General features: G+C 59.6%; 1 non-coding gene across 1 annotated transcript; it reads right to left on the reverse strand.

Annotated features, from left to right (window-relative positions):
• Positions 1-3,462: 3,462 nt before the first annotated feature.
• Positions 3,463-3,581, reverse strand: LOC131860513 (5S ribosomal RNA). Its single transcript, XR_009359608.1, has one exon. It is a non-coding gene; the product is annotated as a 5S ribosomal RNA (ribosomal RNA).
• Positions 3,582-17,500: the final 13,919 nt, after the last annotated feature.

A 17,500-nucleotide genomic window follows, 5' to 3' on the forward strand; every position in this document is an offset into this window, starting at 1 on the left:
GTTGCGCGCCCTGGTGGGCACCATGGTGCGCACCAAGGAGCGCTCCGAAGTGTGCTCCAAGGTGCGGCCTGCACGAAGTCGGAGCCCGGTTTGCCCCGGGTGTGCACCTCGGGTGGGCACCTTGGTGCGCATGCCTTGCCTGGGCTGCGCACCAGGGCGGGCTCAAGATGGCACCCGCGTTCCTTTTTTTTCACTATCTTTCAAAACGGAAATTTTAAAATCTCATTTTTTTTTGCCTTTTTCTGGAAATTAGTGAAGGCAGCGCATCAAAGGTGCGCACCTCGCTGCCCACCACGGTGCGCAACGCCGGTGGGCACCCGGGAGTGCTTCGAAGTGTGCTCCAAGGTGCTGCGTGCACGTTGTCGGAGCCCGGTTTGCCCCGGGTGCGCACCTCGCGTGCACCTTCGTCGGGGTGGGCACCTTGGCTGGGTTTGCCCCGGCTGCGCTCCGAAGCGGGGTTATTGGAGCGCCGCCTCTTTTTTTGTCGGAGCGTTTGGTGGGGTTTCTCGCATTGGCTCTTCCGAGGCCCGGTTGCCACCCTGGCGCGCACGAAGTCGGAAGTAGGGTTAATTGCCCGGGTGCGCACCTTTGCCAGGGTGGGCACCTTACCTGGGCTGCGCACCAGGGCGGGCTCAAGATGGCACGCGCGTTCCGTTTTTTTCACTATCTTTCAAAACGGAAATTTTAAAATCTCCTTTTTTTTTTGCCTTTTTTGGAAATTAGTGAAGGCAGCGCATCAAAGGTGCGCACCTCGCTGCCCACCTTGGTGTGCTCTGAGGTGCGCACCCGGGAGCGCTACGAAGTGTGCTCCAAGGTGCGGCGTGCACGTTGTCGGAGCCCGGTTTGCCCCGGGTGCGCACCTCGCCTGCACCTTGGCCGGGGTGGGCACCTTGGCTGGGTTTGCCCAGGGTGCGCTCCGAAGCGGGGTTACTGGAGCGCCCCCTCTTTTTTTGTCAGAGCGTTTGGTGGGGTTTCTCGCATTGGCTCTTCCCAGGCCCGGTTGTTGGGTGCGCTCCCACCCTGGCGCGCGCGAAGTTGGAAGTTGGGTTAATTGCCCGGGCGCGCACCTTCGCCAGGGTGGGCACCTTGGTGCGCACACCTTGGCTGGGCTGCGCACCAGGGCGGGCTCAAGATGGCACCAGCATTCCCTTTTTCTCACTATCTTTCAAAATGGAAATTTTAAAATCTCGTTTTTTTTTTGCCTTTTATGGAAATTAGTGAAGGCATCGCATCAAAGGTGCGCACCTCGCTGCCCACCTTGGTGTGCTCCGAGGTGCCCACCACGGTGCGCAACGCCGGTGCGAACCCGGGAGCGCCCCGATGTGTGCTCCAAGGTGCGGCGTGCACGAAGTCGGACCCCGGTTTGCCCCGGGTGCGCACCTCGCGTGCACCTTGGTGCGCACACCTTGGCTGGGTTGCGCGGCCTGGTGGGCACCATGGTGCGCACCAAGGAGCGCTCCGAAGTGTGCTCCAAGGTGCGGCGTGCACGAAGTCGGAGCCCGGTTTGCCCCGGGTACGCACCTCGCGTGCACCTTCGCCGGGGTGGGCACCTCGGCTGGGTTGCGCGCCCTGGTGCGCACCAAGGAGCGCTCCGAAGTGTGCTCCAAGGTGCGGCGTGCACGAAGTCGGAGCCCGGTTTGCCCCGGGTGCGCACCTTCGCCGCGGTGCGCACCATGGCGTGCACGAAGTCGGAGCCCGGTTTGCCCCGGGTGCGCACCTCGCGTGCACCTTCGGCGGGGTTGCGCGCCCTGGTGGGCACCATGGTGCGCACCAAGGAGCGCTCCGAAGTGTGCTCCAAGGTGCGGCGTGCACGAAGTCGGAGCCCGGTTTGCCCCGGGTGCGCACCTCGCGTGCACCTTCGGCGGGGTTGCGCGCCCTGGTGGGCACCATGGTGCGCACCAAGGAGCGCTCTGAAGTGTGCTCCAAGGTGCGGCGTGCACGAAGTCGGAGCCCGGTTTGCCCCGGGTGCGCACCTCGCGTGCACCTTCGCCGCGGTGGGCACCATGGCGTGCACGAAGTCGGAGCCCGGTTTGCCCCGGGTGCGCACCTCGCGTGCACCTTCGCCGGGGTGGGCACCTCGGCTGGGTTGCGCGCCCTGGTGCGCACCAAGGAGCGCTCCGAAGTGTGCTCCAAGGTGCGGCGTGCACGAAGTCGGAGCCCGGTTTGCCCCGGGTGCGCACCTCGCGTGCACCTTCGCCAGGGTGGGCACCTCGGTGCGCACACCTTCTCAATGTTTTCTTGCCTTTTCTGGAAATTGGTGAAGGCAGCGCATCAAAGGTGCGCACCTCGGTGTGCTCCGAGGTGCGAACCCGAGAGCGCTCCGAGGTGCCCACGAAGTCGAAAGTCGGGTTAATTGCATTGTTTTCCCCGGGTGCGCTCCGAGGTGCGCAACATCGGCGCGCACCAAGGAGGGCTCCGAAGTGTGCTCCAAGGTGCGCACGATGGCGTGCACCTCTGGTGCGCACGATTCGGAGCTCGGTTTGACCGGGGTGCGCACACCTTGGCTGGGTTGCGCACCTTTTGTGCGCTCCAAGGTGCGCACGAAGTCGGAGCTCGGTTTGCCCCGGGTGCGCACCTTCGCCAGGGTGCGCACCTTGATGCGCACGCCTTGGCTGGGCTGCGCACCTTGGTGGGCGCCATGGTGCGCACCTTTCGTGCGCTCCAAGGTGCGCACGAAGTCGGAGCTCGGTTTGCCCCGGGTGCGCACCTTGGTGGGCGCCATGGTGCACTCCGAGGTGCCCAAGATTGGTGCGCACCAAGGAGCGCTCCGAAGTGCGCTCCAAGGTGCGCAGGTGCGCGCGAAGTCGAAAGTTGGGTTAATTGTCCGGTTTGCCTCGGGTGCGCACCTTGCGTGCACCTTCGCCAGGGTGGGCGCCTTGGTGCGCACACCTTGGCTGGGCTGCGCACCCGGGCGCGCACACCTTGGCACCCGCGTTTCCTTCATTTTAAATTTTTTTTTTTTACAATCTCTCAAGTGGGAAATTCTATAATCTCAACTTTTTTTGCCTTTTCAGGAAACTTTTGAATGGAGCGCATCATTGGTGCGCTCCGAAGTGTGCTCCAAAGCTCTCTCCAGCTGCGTGCACCTGCCCCGGCCGCGCACCCGGCCCCGCCCAGCTTCGCTCACCTGTCCCGGGCGTCTGGTGCGGAACCTTAGAGTAAGAAACATCACCGTGCACCTTGGCCAACGTGCGCGACTCGACCGAGCGCGCACTGGCCGAGGTGCACACCGATTTCACCTGGGTGCGCGCGCAGCACCTCGGGCGCACCGGGGTGCGCGCACAACGCCCGGGTTGCACCGTGGCCTGTGTGCTCGGGGCGCCTCGGGTGCGCGCTCGGTGTCGCCCCCGCGCGCGCGGTAGTGCGGGCAGCGCACCCCGGCCCGGCCCGGCCCCGACGAGAACGCAAACGGGCAAAAGGTTTATTCAAATAGCATTGCGACGCCCGGCGAAAAACTAAAAAAGGGTGCAACACCGGGACTTCCCGGGAGGTCACCCATCCCAGTACTACTCCGGCCCAAGCGCGCTTAACTGCGGAGTTCTGATGGGATCCGGTGCACTAACGCTGGTATGATCGCACCCGTTATGAGCTTGTCGCAGTGTGTACTTAGCAAACCGCGACCCACGTGCGAATCCACCCCGGCCACCCACCCCCGTCGAGGTGCACACCCTCCCTCGCGAAGTGCGCCCCGTTCGCCAAGTGTGAGCCCTGCCCGGGTGCGCGCACCTTGCTAGGGCGTCGGGTGTGCACCCGGCCCGGCCTACGTGCGTGCACCTGGAGGGGGCGTCGTGTGCGTGCAGTGTCCCGTCTGCAACGCGGTGCCCACACACCACCTCGGGCGCAACGACCTGCGCTCACATGTGGGCCGAGTGCACCTTGGTGCATGTTCGGGGCGCCTCGGGTGCACGCTCGATCTTGCCCCGGTGCACCAAGGCGCTCGGTTTGCCCCGGGTGCGCACTTGGTGCAAGGTGGGCACCCAAAATAGGGATCAAGCACCAAAACACAAGTTTCGGGATGCAAAATGGGACCCAAGGACCACAAATGCGTTCCAAGACCCATGATGGGTCCACGAGAACAAAAATGTGTTCCGAGACTTAATAAACAAATATTGGGTTTTAGGAGAAGAAACATGCTCTAATGCCCAAAACGAGAATCGACCCCGAAAAGGCCACAGGCCAAAAGTGGGATGCGAGACAAAAAAAAATGGGACCCGAGGACCAAAATTGGGTTCCCAGGTCGAAGACAGGGCAACCGGACAAGAAACGACCTCTAAGGCTCGAAATGAGTCCCGACGACTAAAACTTGACAAGAAGCACCCATCAGGCACCCAACTCGACACCCATGGGATGCCGACCCACCCGGGCTTCCACCTAGCACACCTTGGCACCCACCCACCCTCGCACCCAACCTCGCACCCAACTTAGCACCTTTGAACCCACATTGGCACTCACCCTGACCCTGGCACCTTGGAACCCACATTGGCACTCACCTTGACCCTGGCACCCACCTTTGCACTCACCTTGGGACCCACCCTGGCTCCCACCTCGGCACCCACCCAGACACCCACCTTGGTTCCTTGGCACCCACCTTGGATCCTTGGCACCCACCCCGACACCCACCTTGGCACGCAACTTGGCTACTTGCCACCCACCTTGGCTCCTTGACGCCCACCCCGACAACCACCCCGTGACCTACCCTGGCTAGGGTTGGTGCACACCCACCCTGGTGCCCACCTTGGCACCCACCCTATGACCCACCTTGGCACGCACCTTAGTACCCACCCCGTTACCCACCCTAGGACCCACCCCGTGACCCACCTTGGCCAGGGTGGGTGCACCCACCCTGGTGCCCACCTTGGCACCCACCCATCCTAGCACCCAGCCTGTGACCGGGCTTGGAACCCAACCTTGCACCCGCACCCGTCTTGGCCAGTGTGGGTGCGCACCCATCCTGGCACCCACGTTGTGACACACCCTTTAACCCACGCACCCTAGCACCCACGTTGGCACCCACCTTGGAACCCAACCTAGCAACTTGGCACCCACCCCGTGACCCACCTTGGCATCCACCATAGCAGTCGCCGACTTGGCACCCACCTCGGCACCCACCTTGACACTTGTGGACCCACCTTGCCACTCACCCTAGCATCGACCCATCCTAGCACCCACCCTGGCACCTTTGCACCCTAGCACTCACCCATCCTAGCACCTAACCTGTGACCCACCTTGACACTCACCCTCGCACCCACCTTGGAACCCAACCTAGCACCCACCCACCCTGACACCAACCCTAGCACCTACCCACCCTTGCACCCACCCTGTGACCCATCTTGGCACCCACCCATCCTACCACTCAACCTATCACCCACCTTCTCACCCACCTTGGCATCCACCTTAGCACCCACCCACACTGGCACCTTGGCACCCACCTCGGGCAAGGTGGGTGCACACCCACCCTGGCACCCAATTTAGAACCCACCGAGCATGTTACCCACCTTGGCACCCACATTGCAGCCCACCCTAGTACCCACCCTATGACCCACATTGGCATCCACACCCTAGCACCCAGGCACCTCGACACCCGCCTTGACACCCACCCTAGCACTGAACCTGTGACCCACCTTGGAACTCACCCTAGAACCCACCCACCCTGTGAACCACCTTGGCATCCACCTTAGCACCCACCCACCTTGGCACCCACTCTAGCACTCACCCATCCTAACACCCAACTTGTTACCCACCTTGGCACCCGCCCTCGCGTCCACCTTGAAACCCACCCTAGCACCCACCCACGCAGGAGCCCACCTTGGCACCCAACCTAACACCCACGCATCCTGGCACCCAACTTGTGACCCACCTTGGAACCCACCCTAGTACCCACCTTTGAACCCACTATATCACCAACCCACCTTGGCACCCACCCTATGACCCTCTTTGGAATCCACCCTAGCACGCACCCACCCTATGACCCTCTTTGGAATCCACCCTAGCACGCACCCACCCTGGCACCCACCATGGAGCGCACCCTAGCACCCACCCACCTCGGCACGCACCTCAACACCCACCTTGGTGTGCGCACTGCGCCAACCTCTCAAAGACCCTATGTGGTGCGCTCCAAAGTGTACACCTTTGGTGCGCTCCAAGGTGCGCACCTTTGGTGCACACCGAGGTGCACACCAAAGTGTGCACCGAGGTGAGCACCAAAGTGCACTCCAGGGTGCACACCAAGGCGTGCACCTTTGGTGCGGTCAATGCAAACGAATTCGGAAGTTGGGGTCGATGTCCTAATCGCTGCTGCAGACTACACGTATGAGAATCGGACAAATAGCTTTATATAGGGGAGGTGTTGCGTTTGATGGGTCGACTCCCCTGGTTGTGTGCACTGCACCAACTTCAAAGACCCTGTCTTGTTTAAGAAGTCAAAAGTTGGGGTGGATGTCCTAATCATTGCTGCAGTCTACGCATGTATGAGAATCAGACAAATAGCTTATATAGGGGAGGTGTTGCATTCGATGGGTTGACTCCCCTGGTTGTGCGCACTGCGCCAACCTCAAAGACCCCGCATAGCAGAAGAAGTCGGAAGTCGGATTTTGGTGAGCACCAAGGCGTGCACCTTTGGTGCGGTCAACGCAGACGAATTCAGAAGTTGGGGTGGATGTCCTAATCGTTGTTGCAGGCTACACATGTATGAGAATCAGACAAATAGCTTATATAGGGGAGGTGTTGGGTTTGATGGGTCAACTCCCTTGGTTGTGCGCATTACGCCAACCTCAAAGACCTTGTTTTCGTTAAGAAGTCAAAAGTTGGGGTCAATGTCCTAATGGCTCCTGCAGGCTACACATGTATGAGAATCGGACAAATAGCTTATATAGGGGAGGTGTTGGGTTTGATGGGTCGACTCCCCTGGTTGTGCGCATTACGTCAACCTCAAAGACCTTGTTTTCGTTAAGAAGTCAAAAGTTGGGGTCGATGTCCTAATTGCTCCTGTAGACTACACATGTATGAGAATCAGACAAATAGCTTATATAGGGGAGGTGTTGGGTTTGATGGGTTGACTCCCCTAGTTGTTCGCATTACACCAACCTCAAAGACCTTGTTTTCGTTTAGAAGCCGAAAGTTGGGGTCGATGTCCTAATTGCTCCTGCAGGCTACGCATGTATGAGAATCAGACAAATAGCTTATATAGGGGAGGTGTTGGGTTTGATGGGTCGACTCCCCTGGTTGTGCGCATTGCGCCAACCTCAAAGACCCTGCATTGCGGATGAAGTCGAAAGTCAGAGTTTGGTGTGCTACAAGGTGTGGTCGAAGGTGCTCACCTAGGTGTGCACCTTTGGAGCGCAGGAAAAGTGCCCTCCAAAAGTGCGCACCTTTGGAGTGCACAAAAGTGCCCTCCAAAAGTGCGCACCTTTGGAGTGCACAAAAGTGCCCTCCAAAAGTGCGCACCTTTGGAGCGCACAAAAGTGCCCTCCAAAAAGTGCCCTCCAAAAGTGCGCACCTTTGGAGTGCAGAAAAGTGCCCTCCAAAAAGTGCCCTCCAAAAGTGCGCACCTTTGGAGCGCAGAAAAGTGCCCTCCAAAAAGTGCCCTCCAAAAGTGCGCACCTTTGGAGCGCAGAAAAGTGCCCTCCAAAAAGTGCCCTCCAAAAGTGCGCACCTTTGGAGCGCAGAAAAGTGCCCTCCAAAAAGTGCCCTCCAAAAGTGCGCACCTTTGGAGCGCAGAAAAGTGCCCTCCAAAAAGTGCCCTCCAAAAGTGCGCACCTTTGGAGCGCAGAAAAGTGCCCTCCAAAAAGTGCCCTCCAAAAGTGCGCACCTTTGGAGCGCAGAAAAGTGCCCTCCAAAAAGTGCCCTCCAAAAGTGCGCACCTTTGGAGCGCAGAAAAGTGCCCTCCAAAAAGTGCCCTCCAAAAGTGCGCACCTTTGGAGCGCAGAAAAGTGCCCTCCAAAAGTGCGCACCTTTGGAGCGCACAAAAGTGCCCTCCAAAAGTGCGCACTTTTGGTGCGCACCAAGGCGCTGGTTCGGTCGTTGCAGGCGAGTTCGGAAGTTGGGGTCGATGTCCTGAGCGGAGGTGCAAACTACACAGGTGTCGGAATCGGACAAATAGCTTATATAGGGGAGGTGTATGCTTCGATGGGTCGACTCCCCAGGTTGAGCGCACCGCGCCAACCTCAAAGACCCTACGGTATGGATGAAGTCGGAAGTTGGGTCCGATGACCGATTCGATTAGTAGGTATGCTCATGAGGTCGGAATTTGGGTCCGATGACCTGCCATGTGCAGGAAGGCGAATGTTGGCACTGTGCGTTGCAAGGTGCACACCAAGGCGCTGGTGCGGTCTTTTTAGTCGAGTTCGGAAGTTGGGGTCGATGTCCTGATCGGAGGTGCAAGCTACACAGGTGTGGGAATCGGACAAATAGCTTATATAGGGGAGGTGTATGCTTCGTTGGGTCGACTCCCCGGGTTGAGCGCACCGCGCCAACCTCAAAGACCCTACGGTATGGATGAAGTCGGAAGTTGGGTCCGATGACCGATTCGATATGTAGGCATACTCGCGAGGTCGGAATTTGGGTCCGATGACCTGCCACGTGCAGGAAGGCGAATGTTGGCACTGTGCGTTGCAAGGTGCGCACCAAGGCGCTGGTTCGGTCGTTGGAGGCGAGTTCGGAAGTTGGGGTCGATGTCTTGATCGGAGGTGCAAACTACACAGGTGTGGGAATCGGACAAATAGCTTATATAGGGGAGGTGTATGCTTCGTTGGGTCGACTCCCCGGGTTGAGCGCACCGCGCCAACCTCAAAGACCCTACGGTATGGATGAAGTCGGAAGTTGGGTCCGATGACCGATTCGATATGTAGGCATACTCGCGAGGTCGGAATTTGGGTCCGATGACCTGCCATGTGCAGGAAGGCGAATGTTGGGACTGTGCGTCGCAAGGTGCGCACCAAGGCGCTGGTGCCGTCGTTGCAGTCGAGTTCGGAAGTTGGGGTCGATGTCCTGGTCAGAGGTGCAAACTACACAGGTGTGGGAATCGGACAAATAGCTTATATAGGGGAGGTGTATGCTTCGATGGGTCGACTCCCTGGGTTGAGCGCACCGCGCCAACCTCAAAGACCCTACAGTATGGATGAAGTCGGAAGTTGGGTCCGATGACCGATTCGATACGTAGGCATATTGGCGAGGTCTGAATTTGTGTCCGATGACCTGCCATGCGCAGGAAGGCGGAATTTGGGTCCGATGACCGAGTTGATGGCGTGCCATGCGCAGAAAGGCGGAATTTGGGTCCGATGACCGAGTTGATGTTGATGGCCCGCCATGCACAGGAAGGCGGAATTTGGGTCCGATGACCGATTTGAAGGCGTGCCATACGCAAAAAGGCGGAGTTTGGGTCCGATGACCGAGTTGATATTGATGGCCCGCCATGCGCAGGAAGGCGGAATTTGGGTCCGATGACCTGACATACGCATGGAGTCCGACTCGGGGGCCGATGTTCGATTCGATGACTTGCATTGTGGGTAAAGTCGGAAGTTGTGGTCTTTGACCCGATTCGATGACCAGACTTCGGCTGCTTGAGAATCGGACAAATAACTTATATAGGGGAGGTAGTGTTCTCGAGCATCCTCCCCCCGTGCCCGTTTATGTCGATTGATGCTGGTGCTCGACTGGTTGGAGCGCTCGGATGCAAAAATCTTGCACCAGGATTTATCGATTGTGATGGACACGGCAAGTCTCCTGATTGCTATGCAGGAGCTCATCGTGAATCTCTATGCGGCCTTGGTATGGACTCGACCTGCGGAATGGTTCGGCAATGGTAGTCGCTCCAACACGTCCTTGCAATGGCCACAGAGGTGATTCGACTAGAGCTCCAGTCTAGCTTTTGGGTTGCTTGGCGGACTGGTATAGCCGCGATCGAGTTCCGGCCATGAACGTTTTAGATAGCTCTTGGGCTTTCTGGGACGGAAGTCGGAAGTTTGGGCTGTTGTCCGATTTGATGACCATTCTTCGGATGTGTGAGAATCGGACAAATAACTTATATAGGGGACTGTGTTGTCTCACGCAGCCCCCTCCGTGCCCCTCTATCTCGACCGATGTTGGTGCTTGAAAGGGTTGGGATCGCTCGGATTTATAAACGTGCACCACCATTTGTCGAGTGTGAGGGACGCGGCAGGTCTCCTAAATGCTATGCGGGCGCTCTCTGAGAATCTCTATCCGGCCTCGACACAGACTAGTCTTGCTGAATGGTTTGGCACTGGTAGTCGATCCAACACGTCGTTGTTGTGGCCGCCTAGGCGATTCGATTCGAGCCCCCGTCTAGCTTTTGGGTTGCTTGGCGGATTTTGCCCTATCCGCAAGTGAGCTCGGTCCCTAAACGTTCGAGAAACCCGATTGCTATGCGCCGACTCTCTTTCTTGCGAGCCTCCATCTAGCTTTTGGGTCTCTACGGAACGGAAGTCGGAATCTGGGACCGTTGTTTGATTCGACGAGGCAGACTACGGTTGTGCGAGAATCGGACAAATAACTTATATAGGGGAGGTGTTGACTGGAGCATTCTCCCCCGTGCCCCTCTAACTCGACCAATGCTGGCGCTCGAACGGTGGTAGCGCTCGGATTTTCATTGAGCGCCAGCATTGGTCGATTTAGAGGGGCATGCGAGATTCCCGAATGCTATGCGAGGGCTCTAACGGAAATGTCTATTGGTTTCGGTATGGATGCAATTGCGAGTGGTTCGGCAAAGGTAGTCGTTCCGATGCGTCCATGTCGTGGCCAAATCGATAATTCGATTTGAGCCCTCGTATAGCATTTGGGTCTCTCGATGTGATTCCGCATTCCAGTCCCTTTGGGCACTGCTTGAGCCGCATCCCAGGGGGTTCCCTTCCAAATAATCTGCCTCGCAACCCGATTGCTATGCGGTGAGGCTCCTCGGCCGCCTCGGAACTATCTGTGTATCAGACGCATCGCGGGATAAGGGGTTGGCAACGGTAGTCGCCCCAAGCGCGTCCGATGCTTGGACCATTCCGAGGCGGCCCTGAAGCCTCTTCCGTCTAGCCGTTGGGTCCTTCTCGCCGCATCCCTCGCCTCGCACCCCGATTGCTATGCGGTGAGGCTCCTCGGCCGCCTCGGAACTATCTGTGTATCGGACGCGTCGCGGGATAAGGGGTTGTCACTGGTAGTCGCCCCAAGCGCGTCCGATGCTTGGACCATTCCGAGGCGGCCCTGAAGCCTCTTCCGTCTAGCCGTTGGGTCCTTCTCGCCGCATCCCTCGCCTCGCACCCCGATTGCTATGCGGTGAGGCTCCTCGGCCGCCTCGGAACTATCTGTGTATCGGACGCGTCGCGGGATAAGGGGTTGTCATTGGTAGTCGCCCCAAGCGCGTCCGATGCTTGGACCATTCCGAGGCGGCCCTGAAGCCTCTTCCGTCTAGCCGTTGGGTCCTTCTCGCCGCATCCCTCGCCTCGCACCCCGATTGCTATGCGGTGAGGCTCCTCGGCCGCCTCGGAACTATCTGTGTATCGGACGCGTCGCGGGATAAGGGGTTGTCACTGGTAGTCGCCCCAAGCGCGTCCGATGCTTGGACCATTCCGAGGCGGCCCTGAAGCCTCTTCCGTCTAGCCGTTGGGTCCTTCTCGCCGCATCCCTCGCCTCGCACCCCGATTGCTATGCGGTGAGGCTCCTCGGCCGCCTCGGAACTATCTGTGTATCAGACGCGTCGCGGGATAAGGGGTTGTCACTGGTAGTCGCCCCAAGCGCGTTCGATGCTTGGACCATTCCGAGGCGGCCCTGAAGCCTCTTCCGTCTAGCCGTTGGGTCCTTCTCGCCGCATCCCTCGCCTCGCACCCCGATTGCTATGCGGTGAGGCTCCTCGGCCGCCTTGGAACTATCTGTGTATCGGACGCGTCGCGGGATAAGGGGTTGTCACTGGTAGTCGCCCCAAGCGCGTCCGATGCTTGGACCATTCCGAGGCGGACCCGAAGCCTCTTCCGTCTAGCCGTTGGGTCCTTCTCGCCGCATCCTTCGCCTCGCACCCCGATTGCTATGCGGTGAGGCTCCTCGGCCGCCTCGGAACTATCTGTGTATCGGACGCGTCGCGGGATAAGGGGTTGTCACTGGTAGTCGCCCCAAGCGCGTCCGATGCTTGGACCATTCCGAGGCGGCCCCGAAGCCTCTTCCGTCTAGCCGTTGGGTCCTTCTCGCCGCATCCCTCGCCTCGCACCCCGATTGCTATGCGGTGAGGCTCCTCGGCCGCCTTGGAACTATCTGTGTATCGGACGCGTCGCGGGATAAGGGGTTGTCACTGGTAGTCGCCCCAAGCGCGTCCGATGCTTGGACCATTCCGAGGCGGACCCGAAGCCTCTTCCGTCTAGCCGTTGGGTCCTTCTCGCCGCATCCCTCGCCTCGCACCCCGATTGCTATGCGGTGAGGCTCCTCGGCCGCCTTGGAACTATCTGTGTATCGGACGCGTCGCGGGATAAGGGGTTGTCACTGGTAGTCGCCCCAAGCGCGTCCGATGCTTGGACCATTCCGAGGCGGACCCGAAGCCTCTTCCGTCTAGCCGTTGGGTCCTTCTCGCCGCATCCTTCGCCTCGCACCCCGATTGCTATGCGGTGAGGCTCCTCGGCCGCCTCGGAACTATCTGTGTATCGGACGCGTCGCGGGATAAGGGGTTGTCACTGGTAGTCGCCCCAAGCGCGTCCGATGCTTGGACCATTCCGAGGCGGCCCCGAAGCCTCTTCCGTCTAGCCGTTGGGTCCTTCTTGCCGCATCCCTCGCCTCGCACCCCGATTGCTATGCGGTGAGGCTCCTCGGCCGCCTTGGAACTATCTGTGTATCGGACGCGTCGCGGGATAAGGGGTTGTCACTGGTAGTCGCCCCAAGCGCGTCCGATGCTTGGACCATTCCGAGGCGGACCCGAAGCCTCTTCCATCTAGCCGTTGGGTCCTTCTCGCCGCATCCCTCGCCTCGCACCCCGATTGCTATGCGGTGAGGCTCCTCGGCCGCCTTGGAACTATCTGTGTATCGGACGCGTCGCGGGATAAGGGGTTGTCACTGGTAGTCGCCCCAAGCGCGTCCGATGCTTGGACCATTCCGAGGCGGACCCGAAGCCTCTTCCGTCTAGCCGTTGGGTCCTTCTCGCCGCATCCCTCGCCTCGCACCCCGATTGCTATGCGGTGAGGCTCCTCGGCCGCCTTGGAACTATCTGTGTATCGGACGCGTCGCGGGATAAGGGGTTGTCACTGGTAGTCGCCCCAAGCGCGTCCGATGCTTGGACCATTCCGAGGCGGACCCGAAGCCTCTTCCGTCTAGCCGTTGGGTCCTTCTCGCCGCATCCCTCGCCTCGCACCCCGATTGCTATGCGGTGAGGCTCCTCGGCCGCCTTGGAACTATCTGTGTATCGGACGCGTCGCGGGATAAGGGGTTGTCACTGGTAGTCGCCCCAAGCGCGTCCGATGCTTGGACCATTCCGAGGCGGCCCCGAAGCCTCTTCCGTCTAGCCGTTGGGTCCTTCTCGCCGCATCCCTCGCCTCGCACCCCGATTGCTATGCGGTGAGGCTCCTCGGCCGCCTTGGAACTATCTGTGTATCGGACGCGTCGCGGGATAAGGGGTTGTCACTGGTAGTCGCCCCAAGCGCGTCCGATGCTTGGACCATTCCGAGGCGGCCCCGAAGCCTCTTCCGTGTAGCCGTTGGGTCCTTCTCGCCGCATCCCTCGCCTCGCACCCCGATTGCTATGCGGTGAGGCTCCTCGGCCGCCTTGGAACTATCTGTGTATCGGACGCGTCGCGGGATAAGGGGTTGTCATTGGTAGTCGCCCCAAGCGCGTCCGATGCTTGGACCATTCCGAGGCGGACCTGAAGCCTCTTCCCTCTAGCCGTTGGGGCTTTCTCGCCGCATCCCTCGCCTCGCACCCTGATTGCTATGCTGTGAGGCTCCTCGACCGCCTTGGAACTATCTGTGTATCGGACGCATCGCGGGATAAGGGGTTGGCAGTGGTAGTCGCCCCAAGCGCATCCGATGCTTGGACCATTCCGAGGCGGCCCTGCAGCCTCTTCCGTCTAGCCGTTGGGGCCATCTCGCCGCATCCCCCACCTCGCACCACGATTGCTATGCGGTGAGGCTCCTTGGCCGCCTCGGAACTATCTGTGTATCGGACGCATCGCGGGATAAGGGGTTGTCACTGGTAGTCGCCCCAAGCGCGTCCGATGCTTGGACTATTCCGAGGCGGCCCTGCAGCCTCTTCCGTCTAGCCGTTGGGGCCATCTCGCCGCATCCCCCACCTCCTCGGCCGCCTCGGAACTATCTGTGTATCGGACGCATCGCGGGATAAGGGGTTGGCAGTGGTAGTCGCCCCAAGCGCGTCCGATGCTTGGACTATTCCGAGGCAGCCCTGCAGCCTCTTCCGTCTAGCCTTTGGGGCCATCTCGCCGCATCCCTCGCCTCGCACCCCGATTGCTATGCGGTGAGGCTCCTCGGCCGCCTGGGAACTATCTTCGTATCGGACGCATCGCGGGATAAGGGGTTGTCACTGGTAGTCGCCCCAAGCGCGTCCGATGCTTGGACTATTTCGAGGCGGCCCTGTGGCCTCTTCCGTCTAGCCGTTGGGGCCATCTCGCCGCATCCCCCACCTCGCACCCCGATTGCTATGCGGTGAGGCTCTTCGGCCGCCTTGGAACTATCTTCGTATCGGACGCATCGCGGGATAAGGGGTTGTCACTGGTAGTCGCCCCAAGCGCGTCCGATGCTTGGACTATTCCGAGGCGGCCCTGCAACCTCTTCCGTCTAGCCGTTGGGGCCATCTCGCCGCATCCCCCACCTCGCACCCCGATTGCTATGCGGTGAGGCTCCTCGGCCGCCTTGGAACTATCTTCGTATCGGACGCATCGCGGGATAAGGGGTTGTCACTGGTAGTCGCCCCAAGTGCGTCCGATGCTTGGACTATTCCGACGCGGCCCTGTGGCCTCTTCCGTCTAGCCGTTGGGGCCATCTCGCCGCATCCCCCACCTCGCACCCCGATTGCTATGCGGTGAGGCTCCTCGGCCGCCTTGGAACCATCTTCGTATCGGACGCATCGCGGGATAGGGGGCTGTCACTGGTAGTCGCCCCAAGCGTGTCCGATGCTTGGACCATTCCTAGGCGGCCCTGAAGCCTCTTCCGTCTAGCCGTTGGGGCCTTCCCGCCCCATCCCTCGCCTCGCACCCCCGATTGCTATGCGGTGAGGCTCCTCGGCCGCCTTGGAACCATCTGTGTATCGGACGCATCGCGGGATAAGGGGTTGGCACTGGCAGTCGCCCCAAGCGCGTCCGATGCTTGGACCATTCCGAGGTGGCCCTGAAGCCTCTTCCGTCTAGCCGTTGGGGCCTTCCCGCCCCATCCCTCGCCTCGCACCCCGATTGATATGCGGTGAGGCTCCTCGGCCGCCTTGGAACTATCTGTGTATCGGACGCATCGCGGGATAAGGGGTTGGCACTGGTAGTCGTCCCAATCGCATCCGATGCTTGGACCATTCCGAGGCGGCCCTGCAGCCTCTTCCGTTTAGCCGTCGGGGCCTTCCCGCCGCATCCCTCGCCTCGCATCCCGATTCCTATGCGGTGAGTCTTCTCGGCCGCCGCGGAACTATACCTGTTATTGCTACTGCATCCTTCGGCTGGTAACCTCCTCTGCCGCCTTGGAATGTTCTCTTTGTCGGACGCGTCGCGGGATAAGGGGTTGGCACTGGTAGTCGCCCCAAGCGCGCCCGATGCATAGACCGCTCCGAGTCGACCTTGCTTTCAGCCTCTCACATGCATAGACCTCTCTGAGTCGACCCTGCAGCCTCTCACGTTTAGCCTTTGGAATCTCGCCTCACAACATGATTGCTATCCTTGATGCATCCCTTGCCTCGAGCCCTGATTGCTTTCTTGGCTGCATCCCTCCTCTCCTCACAGCCCGGTTGTCATCACTGCTTCATCCGTCGCTTCATGCATTCTGGCTGCTGGGCCCTTCCCACCGCACACCTCGATTGCTATCTCTTCTGCATCACACACCCCGATTGCTATCTCTGCTACATCCCTCGGCTCTCACTTCTGCATCCTTCGCCTCACACCTCGATTGCTATCAATGCTGCATCCGTAACCTCACACCCCGATTGCTATGCGGGGAGGCTCCTTGGCCGCCTTGGAAATTTCTGTGTGTCGGACGCACCGCGGGATAAGGGGTTGGCACTGGTAGTCGCCCCAAGTGCGCCCGATTCTTAGACCGCTTCGAGGTGACCTCGTAGCCTCTTTCGTCCAGGCTTCCTGCCTTCAACGCCCTTTTTACACCTCGATTGCTATGCGCGGGCTCGTTGGCGTCTATCACCTCTCTGCGAAGAGTGGCACGATGATTGTTGGGGTAAATCGTAGCAGTCCGATCTCTGGCCTTGGGCCATTGTGAGGGCTGATCGATTTCCTGTGCGCATCTCGTGTTCGCCCAGTAACAGACTCGACGACTTGTAATCGGTCTTGTTCCCGATTGTTCCTGGAGGTAGTCTTCGGAACTCTTGGATTTGACCTGTCACTCGAACTGTCCTCTTCCGAGGATGCTTGTGTGTGTGTGCTTGTGCCATTTCCTTGGCGGTATTAACGAGATATTAAAGAGCGGAGTGAGCGCCTCGCCCAGCTATGTTTGGGGCTCTCACTCCCTTACCCGGTGTGCGACCGCTTTGCACGTAGGTTGCGGAGCATCGCGACTCTTTCGATGTTTGGCGGTTGTCTTCCGGTGATGCGTTGGTCCCGAAGTGCACGTTACTAGCATTTCTGCCATTGTTCTCGATCTTTGGCACGTTCCTTCGTTGCAATTGGATATATATCTCCGTTTATACGCGCAGGCTTCTCCCGCCTATTCAGCGCTGTCCCACTCTCAGCACTCTCGTGGTCTCCTTGGCTTCTCTCTCCCGTGAGCGAGCTCTCTTCTCGAGTCTTTTCCATGTCCCATGGAGGTTGCCTTGCGAAATTCGGGCACACAAACGTGACCGGATAAGAGCGGAATTGCCTATGAGGAGAAGCTCACCTTAGGGAGCAGCAATGCCGAGTGTTTCGACAGAGGGTAGAGGGGGCGTTGTTTGGGCGGTTGCACAAAAGAGTGCTACGTTTGCACTGAAGGTTGCTTCTTCGTCTCCGACGAACTCTTCGAGGCAAAAAAGCTTGTTTACGGGGTCGAGGTGGGACTGTTCGTGCGAGTTGCGCCACCAAAAGTGCGTAGGGGGCATATACCTGGGAAATGGATGTCTCTGAGTGGCCTTACTCGGTCGCGTGCACGGTGCATTCTCTAACGGCAGGACTGTCGCGAGCATGTGCGGTTCGGATGTTTTCGGGTAAAGGGTTCCGTACGGGATGTTCTTCCCAGGCTCCTGTGAACCGAGACTCTGCATCGTCATGCTCCGGCTCCCGTGGGTGCTTCATGCCTCGTCGAGCTGTTTGTCGTGGACGATTAAGGCCGAGGCCTTCCTTCGAGAGGGGAATTGTTCAGGCTGGTCGAGGCGGGATTGTTCGTGCGGGGTG

This window comes from Cryptomeria japonica, unplaced genomic scaffold, assembly GCF_030272615.1.
Source record: "Cryptomeria japonica unplaced genomic scaffold, Sugi_1.0 HiC_scaffold_15, whole genome shotgun sequence".
Classification (NCBI taxonomy): Eukaryota; Viridiplantae; Streptophyta; class Pinopsida; order Cupressales; family Cupressaceae; genus Cryptomeria; species Cryptomeria japonica.